The following is a 13,779-nucleotide window of genomic DNA, read 5'->3' on the forward strand; positions in this document are numbered from 1 at the left end:
AACACGAGAAGCATGAAAAGGTCTGAAAAATACAAGGAGCATGAAAAGGTCTGAAAAATATGAGGAGCTAGAAAAGTTGTGAAAAATACGAGGAGCACGAAAAGGTGTGAAATATACGAGGAGCATGAAAGGGTGTGAAAAATATGAAGAGCACAAAAGTTCTGAAAATTATGAAGAGCATGAAAAGGTGTGAAAAATATGAAGAGCATGAAAAATTCTGAAAAATACAAGGAGCACGAAAAGGTGTGAAAAATAGGAGGAGCACGAAAAGGTGTGAAAAATACGAGGAGCATGAAAAGGTGTGAAAAATACGAGGAGCATGAAAAGGTCTGAAAAATTCTAGGAGCATGAAAAGGCCTGAAAAATAGGAGGAGCATGAATAGATCTGAAAAATATGAGGAGCTAGAAAAGGTGTGAAGAATATGAAGAACATGAAAAATTTGAAAAATTTGAGGAGATAGAAAAGGTGTGAAAATATGAAGAGCATGAAATGGTGTGAAAAATACGAGGAGCATGAAAAGGTCTCAAAAATACGAAGAGCACGAAAAGATGTGAAAAATATGAGAAGCACGAAAAGGTGTGAAAATGATGAGGAGCATGAAAAGGTGTGAAAAATACGACGAGCATGAAAAGCTGTGAAAATTAGGAAGAGCATGAAAAAGTGTGAAAACTATGAAGAGCATGAAAAGGTGTGAAAAATACGAACAGCATGAAAAGGTGTGAAAAATATGAAGAGAATGAAAAGGTCTGAAAAATACGAGGAGCCTGAAAAGGTCAGAAAAATATTAGGAGCATGAAAAGTTGTCAAAAACATGAGGAGCATGAAAAGGTGTAAAAAATTAGAGGAGCATGAAACGGACTGAAAAATACGAGGAGCATGAAACGGTCAGAAAAATATGAGGAGCATGAATAGGTGTCAAAAATATGAGAAGTATGAAATGGTGTGAAAATATGAAGAACATGAAACGGTCTGAAAAATATGAGGAGCATGAAACGGTCAGAAAAATATGAGGAGCATGAATAGGTGTCAAAAATATTAGGAGTATGAAATGGTGTGAAAATATGAAGAGCATGAAACGGTCTGAAAAATATGAGGAGCATGAAAAGGTGTCAAAAATATGAGGAACAAGTAAAGGTGTGAAAAATATGAGGAGCATGAAAAGGTGTGAAAAATATGAATAGCATGTAAAGTTCTGAAAATTACGAGGATCATGAAAATGTCTGAAATATATGAAGAGCACGTAAAGGTCTGAAAAATACGAGGAGCATGAAAAGGTGTGAAAAATACAAGGATCATGAAATGGTCTGAAATATATGAGGAGCATGAAAAGGTCTGAAAAACATGAAGGGCCTGAAAAGGTGTGAAAAATATGAAGAGCATGAAAAGGTCTGAAAAATACGAGGAGCATGAAAAGGTCTGAAAAATATGAAGAGCCTGAAAAGGTGTGAAAAATATGAAGAACAAGAAAGTGTCTGAAAAGTATGAAGAGCACGGAAAGGTGTGAAAAATTGGAGGAGAACGAAAAGGTGTGAAAAATACGAGGAACATGAAAAGGTCTGAATAATATGAGGAGCATGAAAAGGTGTTAAAAATATTAGGAGCATGAAATGATGTGAAAAATATGAAGAGCATGATAAGGTGTGAAAAATATGAGGAGCATGAAACGGTCTGAAAAAAATGAGGAGCATGAAAAGTTCTGAAATATAGGAGGACCATGAAAAGGTGTGAAAAATATGAGGAGCATGAAAAGGTGTGAAAAATATGAAGAGCATATAAAGGTCTGAAAAATACGAGGAGCATGAAAATGTCTGAAATATATGAAGAGCACGTAAAGGTCTGAAAAATACGAGGAGCATGAAAAGGTGTGAATAATACGAGGCGCTTGAAAAGGTCTGAGAAACAGGAGCATGAAAAGGTCTGAGAAATAGGCGGAGCATAAAAAGTTCTGAAAAATATGAGGAGCATGAAAAGGTGTGCAAAATTCGAGGAGCATGAAAAGGTCTGAGAAATAAGAGGAGCATAAAAAGGTCTGAAAAATACACGGAGCATGAAATGGTGTAAAAAACATGAGAAGAATGAAATGGTCTGAAAAATATGAGGAGCATGGAAAGGTCTGAAACATATGAGAAGCTAGAAAATGTGTGAAAAATATGAAGAGCCTGAAAAGGTGTGAAAAATATGAAGAGCATGAAGAGGTGTGAAAAATACAAGGAGCATGAAATGGTTTGAAATATATGAGGAGCATGAAAAGGTCTGAAAAATACGAGGAGCATGAAAAGGTGTGAAAAATACAAGGATCATGAAATGGTCTGAAATATATGAGGAGCATGAAAAGGTCTGAAAAACATGAAGGGCCTGAAAAGGTGTGAAAAATATGAAGAGCATGAAAAGGTCTGAAAAATACGAGGAGCATGAAAAGGTCTGAAAAATATGAAGAGCCTGAAAAGGTGTGAAAAATATGAAGAACAAGAAAGTGTCTGAAAAGTATGAAGAGCACGGAAAGGTGTGAAAAATTGGAGGAGAACGAAAAGGTGTGAAAAATACGAGGAACATGAAAAGGTCTGAATAATATGAGGAGCATGAAAAGGTGTTAAAAATATTAGGAGCATGAAATGATGTGAAAAATATGAAGAGCATGATAAGGTGTGAAAAATATGAGGAGCATGAAACGGTCTGAAAAAAATGAGGAGCATGAAAAGTTCTGAAATATAGGAGGACCATGAAAAGGTGTGAAAAATATGAGGAGCATGAAAAGGTGTGAAAAATATGAAGAGCATATAAAGGTCTGAAAAATACGAGGAGCATGAAAATGTCTGAAATATATGAAGAGCACGTAAAGGTCTGAAAAATACGAGGAGCATGAAAAGGTGTGAATAATACGAGGCGCTTGAAAAGGTCTGAGAAACAGGAGCATGAAAAGGTCTGAGAAATAGGCGGAGCATAAAAAGTTCTGAAAAATATGAGGAGCATGAAAAGGTGTGCAAAATTCGAGGAGCATGAAAAGGTCTGAGAAATAAGAGGAGCATAAAAAGGTCTGAAAAATACACGGAGCATGAAATGGTGTAAAAAACATGAGAAGAATGAAATGGTCTGAAAAATATGAGGAGCATGGAAAGGTCTGAAACATATGAGAAGCTAGAAAATGTGTGAAAAATATGAAGAGCCTGAAAAGGTGTGAAAAATATGAAGAGCATGAAGAGGTGTGAAAAATACAAGGAGCATGAAATGGTTTGAAATATATGAGGAGCATGAAAAGGTCTGAAAAATACGAGGAGCATGAAAAGGTGTGAAAAATACAAGGATCATGAAATGGTCTGAAATATATGAGGAGCATGAAAAGGTCTGAAAAACATGAAGGGCATGAAAAGGTGTGAAAAATATGAAGAGCATGAAAAGGTGTGAAAAATACGAGGAGCATGAAAAGGTCTGAAAAATATGAAGAGCCTGAAAAGGTGTGAAAAATATGAAGAACAAGAAAGTGTCTGAAAAGTATGAAGAGCACGGAAAGGTGTGAAAAATTGGAGGAGAACGAAAAGGTGTGAAAAATACGAGGAGCATGAAAAGGTCTGAATAATATGAGGAGCATGAAAAGGTGTTAAAAATATTAGGAGCATGAAATGATGTGAAAAATATGAAGAGCATGATAAGGTGTGAAAAATATGAGGAGCATGAAACGGTCTGAAAAAAATGAGAGGCATGAAAAGTTCTGAAATATAGGAGGACCATGAAAAGGTGTGAAAAATATGAGGAGCATGAAAAGGTGTGAAAAATATGAAGAGCATATAAAGGTCTGAAAAATACGAGGAGCATGAAAATGTCTGAAATATATGAAGAGCACGTAAAGGTCTGAAAAATACGAGGAGCATGAAAAGGTGTGAATAATACGAGGCGCTTGAAAAGGTCTGAGAAACAGGAGCATGAAAAGGTCTGAGAAATAGGCGGAGCATAAAAAGTTCTGAAAAATATGAGGAGCATGAAAAGGTGTGCAAAATTCGAGGAGCATGAAAAGGTCTGAGAAATAAGAGGAGCATAAAAAGGTCTGAAAAATACGCGGAGCATGAAATGGTGTAAAAAACATGAGAAGAATGAAATGGTCTGAAAAATATGAGGAGCATGGAAAGGTCTGAAACATATGAGAAGCTAGAAAATGTGTGAAAAATATGAAGAGCCTGAAAAGGTGTGAAAAATATGAAGAGCATGAAGAGGTGTGAAAAATACAAGGAGCATGAAATGGTTTGAAATATATGAGGAGCATGAAAAGGTCTGAAAAACATGAAGGGCCTGAAAAGGTGTGAAAAATATGAAGAGCATGAAAAGGTCTGAAAAATACGAGGAGCATGAAAAGGTTTGAATAATATGAGGAGCATGAAAAGGTGTTGAAAATATTATGAGCATGAAATGGTGTGAAAAATATGAAGAGCATGATAAGGTGTGAAAAATATGAGGAGCATGAAACGGTCTGAAAAAAATGAGGAGCATGAAAAGTTCTGAAATATAGGAGGACCATGAAAAGGTCTGAAAAATATGAGAAGCATGAAAAGGTGTTAAAAATATTAGGAGCATGAAATTGTGTGAAAAATATGAAGAGCAAGATAAGGTGTGAAAAATAAGAGCAGCATTAAGACGTGTGAAAAATAGGAAGATCATGAAACACTGTGAAAAACACAAAGAGCATGAAAAGTTTGGAAAAATAATAATAGCATGAAAATGTCTGAAAAATATGAAAAGCATGAGAAGGTGTGAATAATATGAACAGCATGAAAAGGTGTGGAAAATACGAGGAGCATGAAAAGATCTGAAAAATAGGAGGAGCATGAAACGGTCCGAAAAATTTGAGGAGCATGAAACTGTCTGAAAAATATGAGGAGCATGAAAGTTGTGAAAAATGCAAAGAGCATGAAAAGGTGTGAAAAATACGAAGAGCATGAAGAGGACTGAAAAATACGAGAAGCATGAAAAGGTGTGAAATATATGAGGAGCATGAAAAGTTGTGGAAAATGCGAGGAGCATGAAAAGGTGTGAAAAATATGAATAGCATGAAAAAGTGTGAAAAGTAAGAGGAGCATGAAAAGGTTTGAAAAATACGAGGAGCATGAAAACGTCTTAAAAATACGAGGCACATGAAAAGGTCTGAAAAATATGTAGAGCATGAACAGGTGAAAAAATATGAGGAGAATGAAAAGGTGTGAAAAATATGAAGAGAATAAAAAGGTGTCAAAATATGAGGAGCTTGTAAAGGTGTGAAAAATATGAGGAGCATGAATCTGTATGAAAAATATGAGGAGCATAAAACGGTGTGAAAAATATGAAGAGCATGAAAAGGTGTGAAAATTATGAGGAGTATGAAAACGTCTTAAAAATACGAGGAGCATGAAAAGGTGTGAAATATTTGAGGAGCATGAAAAGGTGTGTAAAATACGAAGAGCATGAAACGGTGTGAAAAATAAGAGGAGCATGAAATGGTGTGAAAAAATGAGGAGCATGAAAAGATCTGAAAATTAAGAGGACCATTTAAAGGTCTGAAAAATACGAGGAGCATGAAAAGCTCTGAAAAATACGAGGAGCAGGAAAAGGTGTGAAAATTATCAAAAGCATGAAAAGGTCTGAAAAATATGAAGAGCATGATAAGGTGTCAAAAATATGAGGAGCATTGAAAGGTGTCGACAATATGAGAAGCATGTAAAGGTGTGAAAAATATGAGGAGCATGAAACTGTATGAAAAATTAGAGGAGGATGAAACGGTGTGAAAAATATGAAGAGCATGAAAAGGTGTGAAAAATATGAGGAGCATGAAACACTCAGAAAAATACGAGATCATGAAATGGAGTGAAAAACACAAAGAGCATGGAAAGCTGTGAAAAATATCAAGAGCATGAAAAGGTCTGAAAAATATGAAAAGCATGAAAACGTGTCAAAAATATGAAGAGCATGAAAAGGTGTGAAAAATACGAAGAGCCTGAGGAGGTGTGAAAAACACGAAGAGCATGAAAAGATGTGAAAAATACGAAGAGCTTGAAAAGGTGTGACAAATACAAAGAGCATGTAAAGTTGTGAAAAATACGAGGAGCATGAAACGGTTTGAAAAATACGAGGAGATGAAGACGTCTGAAAAATACGACGAGCATGAAAAGGTCTGAAAAATATGTAGAGCATGAAAAAGTGTCAAAAATATGGGGAGCATGAAAAGGTGTCAAAAATATGAAGAGCATGAAACGGTGTCAAAAATATGAGTAGCATGGAAAGGTTGAAAAATAAGAGGAGCATGAATTTGTATAAAAAATATGAGGAGCATGAAACGATGTGAAAAATATGAAGAAAATGAAAAGGTGTGAAAAATATGAGGAGCATGAAAAGGTGTAAAAAATATGAAGAGCATGAAATGTGTGAAAAACACGAAGGGCATGCAAAGGTGTGAAAAATATCAAGAGCATGAAAAGGTCTGAAAAATATGAAGAGCATGAAAAGGTGTGAAAAATATCAAGAGCATGAAAGATGTGAAAAACAGGAAGGGCATGAAAAGGTGTGAAAAATATCAAGAGAATGAAAAGGTCTGAGGAATATGAAGAGCATGAAAATGTATGAAAAATTCAAAGAGCATGAAAAGATGTGAAAAATACTAAGAGCATGAAAAGTTGTGAAAAATACCAAGAGCATGAAAAGGTGTGAAAAATACTAGGAGCATGAAAAGGTGTGAAAAACAAGAAGAGCATGAAAAGCTGTGAAAAATATAAAAAGCATGAAAAGGTCTGAAAAAATATGAAGAGCATGAAAAGGTGTGAAAAATATGAAGAACATGAAAAAATGTGAAAAATAAGAAGAGCATAAAGGGTGTGAAAAACGTGCAGAGCATGTAAAAGTGTGGAAAATAAGAAGAGCATGAAAAGGTGTGACAAATACGAAGAGCATGAAAAGGTCTGAAAAATACGAGGAGCACGAAAACGTCTTAAAAATACGAGACACATGAAAAGGTTTGAAAAATATGTAGAGCATGAACAGGTGTCAAAAATATGAGGAGAATGAAAAGTGTGAAAAATATGAAGAGCATGAAAAGGTGTCAAAAATATGAGGAGCATGAAAAGGTGTCAAAAATATGAGGAACAAGTAAAGGTATGAAAAATATGAGGAGCATGAATCTGGATGAAAAATATGAGGAGTATGAAACGGTGTGAACAATAGGAAGAGCATGAAAAGGTCTGAAAAATACGAGGAGCATGAAAAGGTCTGAAAAATATGAAGAGCCTGAAAAGGTGTGAAAAATATGAAGAACAAGAAAATGTCTGAAAAGTATGAAGAGCACAAAAAGGTGTGACAAATAGGAGGAGAAAGAAAAGGTGTGAAAAATACGAGGAGCATGAAAAGGTGTGACAAATACGAGGAGCATGAAAAGGTGTGACAAATACGAGGAGCATGAAAAGGTGTGAAAAATACGAGGAGCATGAAAAGGTCTGAAAGATATGAGGAACATGAAAAGGTGTGAAAAATTAGAGGAGCATGAATCGGTCTGAAAAATATGAAGAGCCCGAAAAGGTCTGAAAAATATGAAGAGCACGAAAAGGTGTGAAAAATATGAAGAGCATGAAAAGGCATGAAAATTCGAGGAGCATGAAAAGGAGTGAAAAATGCGAGGAGCATGAAAAGGTCTGAGAAATTGGAGGAGCATAAATAGGTCTGAAAAATATGAAGAGCCTGAAAAGGTGTGAAAAATATGAAGACCAAGAAAATGTCTGAAAAGTATGAAGAGCACGAAAAGGTGTGAAAAATAGGAGGAGCATGAAAAGGTGTGACAAATACGAGGAGCATGAAAAGGTGTCAAAAATACGAGGAGCATCAAAAGGTGTGAAAAATAAGAGGAGCATGAAAAGGTCTGAAAGATATGAGGAGCATGAAAAGGTGTGAAAAATTAGAGGAGCATGAATCGGTCTGCAAAATATGAAGAGCCCGAAAAGGTCTGAAAAATATGAAGAGCACAAAAAGGTGTGAAAAATATGAAGAGCATGAAAAGGCATGAAAATTCGAGGAGCATGAAAAGGAGTGAAAAATGCGAGGAGCATGAAAAGGTCTGAGAAATTGGAGGAGCATAAAAAGGTCTGAAAAATATGAAGAGCCTGAAAAGGTGTGAAAAATATGAAGAACAAGAAAATGTCTGAAAAGTATGAAGAGCACGAAAAGGTGTGAAAAATAGGAGGAGAACGAAAAGGTGTGAAAAATACGAGGAACATGAAAAGGTGTGACAAATACGAGGAGCATGAAAAGGTCTGAAAAACATGAAGAGCCTGAAAAGTTTGAAAAATATGAAGAGCTTGAAATGGTCTGAAAAATATGAAGAGCACGAAAAGGTGTTAAAAATATCAAGAGCACGAAAAGATCTGAAAAATATGAGGACCACGAAAAGGTGTGAAAAATACAAGGAGCACGAAAAGGTGTGAAAAATACGAGTAGCATGTAAAGGTTGAAAAATAAGAGGAGCATGAATTTGTATAAAAATATGAGGAGCATGAAACGGTGTGAAAAATATGAAGAGCATGAAAGGTGTCAAAAATATGAGGAACATGAAAAGGTGTGAAAAATATGAAGAGCATGTAAAGGTCTGAAAAATACGAGGAGCATGAACATGTCTGAAATATATGAAGAGCACGTAAAGGTCTGAAAAATACGAGGAGCATGAAAAGGAGTGCAAAATTCGAGGAGCATGAAAAGGTCTGAGAAATAAGAGGAGCATAAAAAGGTCTGAAAAATACGCGGAGCATGAAAAGGTGTAAAAAACATGAGAAGAATGAAATGGTCTGAAAAATACGAGGAGCATGGAAAGGTCTGAAACATATGAGAAGCTAGAAAAGGTGTGAAAAATATGAAGAGCCTGAAAAGGTGTGAAAAATATGAAAAGGTGTGAAAAATACGAGGAGCATGAAACGGTCTGAAAAATTTGAGGAGCATGAATAGGTGTAATAAACACGAGAAGCATGAAAAGGTCTGAAAAATACAAGGAGCATGAAAAGGTCTGAAAAATATGAGGAGCTAGAAAAGTTGTGAAAAATACGAGGAGCACGAAAAGGTGTGAAATATACGAGGAGCATGAAAGGGTGTGAAAAATATGAAGAGCACAAAAGTTCTGAAAATTATGAAGAGCATGAAAAGGTGTGAAAAATATGAAGAGCATGAAAAATTCTGAAAAATACAAGGAGCACGAAAAGGTGTGAAAAATAGGAGGAGCACGAAAAGGTGTGAAAAATACGAGGAGCATGAAAAGGTCTGAAAAATACGAGGAGCATGAAAAGGTCTGAAAAATTCTAGGAGCATGAAAAGGCCTGAAAAATAGGAGGAGCATGAATAGATCTGAAAAATATGAGGAGCTAGAAAAGGTGTGAAGAATATGAAGAACATGAAAAATTTGAAAAATTTGAGGAGATAGAAAAGGTGTGAAAATATGAAGAGCATGAAATGGTGTGAAAAATACGAGGAGCATGAAAAGGTCTCAAAAATACGAAGAGCACGAAAAGATGTGAAAAATATGAGAAGCACGAAAAGGTGTGAAAATGATGAGGAGCATGAAAAGGTGTGAAAAATACGACGAGCATGAAAAGCTGTGAAAATTAGGAAGAGCATGAAAAAGTGTGAAAACTATGAAGAGCATGAAAAGGTGTGAAAAATACGAACAGCATGAAAAGGTGTGAAAAATATGAAGAGAATGAAAAGGTCTGAAAAATACGAGGAGCCTGAAAAGGTCAGAAAAATATTAGGAGCATGAAAAGTTGTCAAAAACATGAGGAGCATGAAAAGGTGTAAAAAATTAGAGGAGCATGAAACGGACTGAAAAATACGAGGAGCATGAAACGGTCAGAAAAATATGAGGAGCATGAATAGGTGTCAAAAATATGAGAAGTATGAAATGGTGTGAAAATATGAAGAACATGAAACGGTCTGAAAAATATGAGGAGCATGAAACGGTCAGAAAAATATGAGGAGCATGAATAGGTGTCAAAAATATTAGGAGTATGAAATGGTGTGAAAATATGAAGAGCATGAAACGGTCTGAAAAATATGAGGAGCATGAAAAGGTGTCAAAAATATGAGGAACAAGTAAAGGTGTGAAAAATATGAGGAGCATGAAAAGGTGTGAAAAATATGAATAGCATGTAAAGTTCTGAAAATTACGAGGATCATGAAAATGTCTGAAATATATGAAGAGCACGTAAAGGTCTGAAAAATACGAGGAGCATGAAAAGGTGTGAAAAATACAAGGATCATGAAATGGTCTGAAATATATGAGGAGCATGAAAAGGTCTGAAAAACATGAAGGGCCTGAAAAGGTGTGAAAAATATGAAGAGCATGAAAAGGTCTGAAAAATACGAGGAGCATGAAAAGGTCTGAAAAATATGAAGAGCCTGAAAAGGTGTGAAAAATATGAAGAACAAGAAAGTGTCTGAAAAGTATGAAGAGCACGGAAAGGTGTGAAAAATTGGAGGAGAACGAAAAGGTGTGAAAAATACGAGGAACATGAAAAGGTCTGAATAATATGAGGAGCATGAAAAGGTGTTAAAAATATTAGGAGCATGAAATGATGTGAAAAATATGAAGAGCATGATAAGGTGTGAAAAATATGAGGAGCATGAAACGGTCTGAAAAAAATGAGGAGCATGAAAAGTTCTGAAATATAGGAGGACCATGAAAAGGTGTGAAAAATATGAGGAGCATGAAAAGGTGTGAAAAATATGAAGAGCATATAAAGGTCTGAAAAATACGAGGAGCATGAAAATGTCTGAAATATATGAAGAGCACGTAAAGGTCTGAAAAATACGAGGAGCATGAAAAGGTGTGAATAATACGAGGCGCTTGAAAAGGTCTGAGAAACAGGAGCATGAAAAGGTCTGAGAAATAGGCGGAGCATAAAAAGTTCTGAAAAATATGAGGAGCATGAAAAGGTGTGCAAAATTCGAGGAGCATGAAAAGGTCTGAGAAATAAGAGGAGCATAAAAAGGTCTGAAAAATACGCGGAGCATGAAATGGTGTAAAAAACATGAGAAGAATGAAATGGTCTGAAAAATATGAGGAGCATGGAAAGGTCTGAAACATATGAGAAGCTAGAAAATGTGTGAAAAATATGAAGAGCATGAAAAGGTGTGAAAAATATGAAGAGCATGAAGAGGTGTGAAAAATACGAGGAGCATGAAATGGTTTGAAATATATGAGGAGCATGAAAAGGTCTGAAAAATACGAGGAGCATGAAAAGGTGTGAAAAATACAAGGATCATGAAATGGTCTGAAATATATGAGGAGCATGAAAAGGTCTGAAAAACATGAAGGGCCTGAAAAGGTGTGAAAAATATGAAGAGCATGAAAAGGTCTGAAAAATACGAGGAGCATGAAAAGGTCTGAAAAATATGAAGAGCCTGAAAAGGTGTGAAAAATATGAAGAACAAGAAAGTGTCTGAAAAGTATGAAGAGCACGGAAAGGTGTGAAAAATTGGAGGAGAACGAAAAGGTGTGAAAAATACGAGGAGCATGAAAAGGTCTGAATAATATGAGGAGCATGAAAAGGTGTTAAAAATATTAGGAGCATGAAATGATGTGAAAAATATGAAGAGCATGATAAGGTGTGAAAAATATGAGGAGCATGAAACGGTCTGAAAAAAATGAGGAGCATGAAAAGTTCTGAAATATAGGAGGACCATGAAAAGGTGTGAAAAATATGAGGAGCATGAAAAGGTGTGAAAAATATGAAGAGCATATAAAGGTCTGAAAAATACGAGGAGCATGAAAATGTCTGAAATATATGAAGAGCACGTAAAGGTCTGAAAAATACGAGGAGCATGAAAAGGTGTGAATAATACGAGGCGCTTGAAAAGGTCTGAGAAACAGGAGCATGAAAAGGTCTGAGAAATAGGCGGAGCATAAAAAGTTCTGAAAAATATGAGGAGCATGAAAAGGTGTGCAAAATTCGAGGAGCATGAAAAGGTCTGAGAAATAAGAGGAGCATAAAAAGGTCTGAAAAATACGCGGAGCATGAAATGGTGTAAAAAACATGAGAAGAATGAAATGGTCTGAAAAATATGAGGAGCATGGAAAGGTCTGAAACATATGAGAAGCTAGAAAATGTGTGAAAAATATGAAGAGCCTGAAAAGGTGTGAAAAATATGAAGAGCATGAAGAGGTGTGAAAAATACAAGGAGCATGAAATGGTTTGAAATATATGAGGAGCATGAAAAGGTCTGAAAAACATGAAGGGCCTGAAAAGGTGTGAAAAATATGAAGAGCATGAAAAGGTCTGAAAAATACGAGGAGCATGAATAGGTCTGAAAAATATGAAGAGCCTGAAAAGGTGTGAAAAATATGAAGAATAAGAAAATGTCTGAAAATTATGAAGAGCACGAAAAGGTGTGAAAAATTGGAGGAGAATGAAAAGGTGTGAAAAATACGAGGAGCATGAAAAGGTTTGAATAATATGAGGAGCATGAAAAGGTGTTGAAAATATTATGAGCATGAAATGGTGTGAAAAATATGAAGAGCATGATAAGGTGTGAAAAATATGAGGAGCATGAAACGGTCTGAAAAAAATGAGGAGCATGAAAAGTTCTGAAATATAGGAGGACCATGAAAAGGTCTGAAAAATATGAGAAGCATGAAAAGGTGTTAAAAATATTAGGAGCATGAAATTGTGTGAAAAATATGAAGAGCAAGATAAGGTGTGAAAAATAAGAGCAGCATTAAGACGTGTGAAAAATAGGAAGATCATGAAACACTGTGAAAAACACAAAGAGCATGAAAAGTTTGGAAAAATAATAATAGCATGAAAATGTCTGAAAAATATGAAAAGCATGAGAAGGTGTGAATAATATGAACAGCATGAAAAGGTGTGGAAAATACGAGGAGCATGAAAAGATCTGAAAAATAGGAGGAGCATGAAACGGTCCGAAAAATTTGAGGAGCATGAAACTGTCTGAAAAATATGAGGAGCATGAAAGTTGTGAAAAATGCAAAGAGCATGAAAAGGTGTGAAAAATACGAAGAGCATGAAGAGGACTGAAAAATACGAGAAGCATGAAAAGGTGTGAAATATATGAGGAGCATGAAAAGTTGTGGAAAATGCGAGGAGCATGAAAAGGTGTGAAAAATATGAATAGCATGAAAAAGTGTGAAAAGTAAGAGGAGCATGAAAAGGTTTGAAAAATACGAGGAGCATGAAAACGTCTTAAAAATACGAGGCACATGAAAAGGTCTGAAAAATATGTAGAGCATGAACAGGTGAAAAAATATGAGGAGAATGAAAAGGTGTGAAAAATATGAAGAGAATAAAAAGGTGTCAAAATATGAGGAGCTTGTAAAGGTGTGAAAAATATGAGGAGCATGAATCTGTATGAAAAATATGAGGAGCATAAAACGGTGTGAAAAATATGAAGAGCATGAAAAGGTGTGAAAATTATGAGGAGTATGAAAACGTCTTAAAAATACGAGGAGCATGAAAAGGTGTGAAATATTTGAGGAGCATGAAAAGGTGTGTAAAATACGAAGAGCATGAAACGGTGTGAAAAATAAGAGGAGCATGAAATGGTGTGAAAAAATGAGGAGCATGAAAAGATCTGAAAATTAAGAGGACCATTTAAAGGTCTGAAAAATACGAGGAGCATGAAAAGCTCTGAAAAATACGAGGAGCAGGAAAAGGTGTGAAAATTATCAAAAGCATGAAAAGGTCTGAAAAATATGAAGAGCATGATAAGGTGTCAAAAATATGAGGAGCATTGAAAGGTGTCGACAATATGAGAAGCATGTAAAGGTGTGAAAA

Source organism: Cervus elaphus, chromosome 27 (assembly GCF_910594005.1).
Source record: "Cervus elaphus chromosome 27, mCerEla1.1, whole genome shotgun sequence".
NCBI lineage: Eukaryota > Metazoa > Chordata > Mammalia > Artiodactyla > Cervidae > Cervus > Cervus elaphus.